Source organism: Echinops telfairi, unplaced genomic scaffold (assembly GCF_000313985.2).
Source record: "Echinops telfairi isolate 266 unplaced genomic scaffold, ASM31398v2 ScPeMD7_49;HRSCAF=173, whole genome shotgun sequence".
In the NCBI taxonomy this organism is placed as follows: Eukaryota; Metazoa; Chordata; class Mammalia; order Afrosoricida; family Tenrecidae; genus Echinops; species Echinops telfairi.
Window position 1 is genome coordinate 159324 of NW_022103947.1, and position 1212 is coordinate 160535.

The 1212-nt window shown below is 35.1% G+C and overlaps 1 non-coding gene across 1 annotated transcript; it reads right to left on the reverse strand.

Moving 5' to 3' along the window:
- Positions 1-340: 340 nt before the first annotated feature.
- Positions 341-447, reverse strand: LOC115869796. The gene has a single exon (XR_004046380.1). It is a non-coding gene; the product is annotated as a U6 spliceosomal RNA (small nuclear RNA).
- Between the last annotated feature and the right edge of the window lie 765 nt (positions 448-1212).

A 1212-nucleotide genomic window follows, 5' to 3' on the forward strand; every position in this document is an offset into this window, starting at 1 on the left:
TATATTTTAAATTACTTGATATTTAAACAGATAAAAATTTTTTTCAAATCATTTGTCTTTCTTTTTTAACGTACATATTTGAGGAAAAAAACAGACTGTTATTTAGTAAATTTTACACATTTATCCTATTAACAGAAAGTTAAAAGTATACTTGCTATGTTCTCTTCAGAATTTAAGAATTTATTTTTCTCTCCAACATAAAGTTACTCATGCATTGATATGGAGATGATTGCAACAGAAGTATATGATAGTCTAGATCAATTTCCTTAGTAGAATTAACAATCTCAAGAATCTACCACTGTACTTCTTTATACTTATCTAGATTTTTAGTGTGTTTTTTTAAACTATGGAACACCTCATGAATTTGCATGTCATCCTTACACAGGGGCCACGCTCATCTTCTCTGTCTTGTTCCAATTTTAGTATATCTGCTGCCAAAGCGAGCATGATTTTGAGTGTTTTTTAAAGTGCATAATGTATCATTTAGGAGTAAGTTTGGTTATAACAGAGTGACTGACCAAGAGAGAAGTTTCTTTCTCTCCCACATAAAAGAAGGTGAGGTAGGCAGTGGCATGCACTCTGCCTGAGCAGCAGCTGTAGTCACAGGTTGGAATCGCATCTGCACTCACAGGACCCAGGAAGCTTTGTTGGATCCAATCTTGCCAAGCTCCCACACAGTCGTATTAGGCTTGTTTTCAGCAGGAAGAATCTTTCCTCTGGCCACCCAGTCCCATTATGCCTGGGGTCACCTTTAATTGGAGTTCCATGATGGTAGCCATTAGTACATGTTTATGGTAATTTATGATGCTTGTAATTGAAACTAGTATACTTACCTTAGTAAAACATCCCAAATTTCAAGGATTCATCAGAGATGAGTCTAGAATTATTTCAGCTAGTTTAGAGTTTGGTTTTTAATTTAATTCATGCTTGGTCTTGGAATGACTTTGCTGTATTAGGTTTTGCTATCATTGGAAAGCCAACAAAAGGAATAAATTAGGTGAACAAATGTAACCTACAGATGTAAAAACTACTAAGTTCATGTTGTGGTATTAGGAGGAACATTTCTTCAAGGAGTGGTTTCCAACTCAGCATCTTGATAAGCAATAAAAACAAAACCTTCTATATCAAAAGAAGGGATCTCGATAAAAGGACTCAAATCCTCTATCCCCAAGTGCAGTGGTTTCTCTTGCTTGTAACTAAGGTCTGAATTAT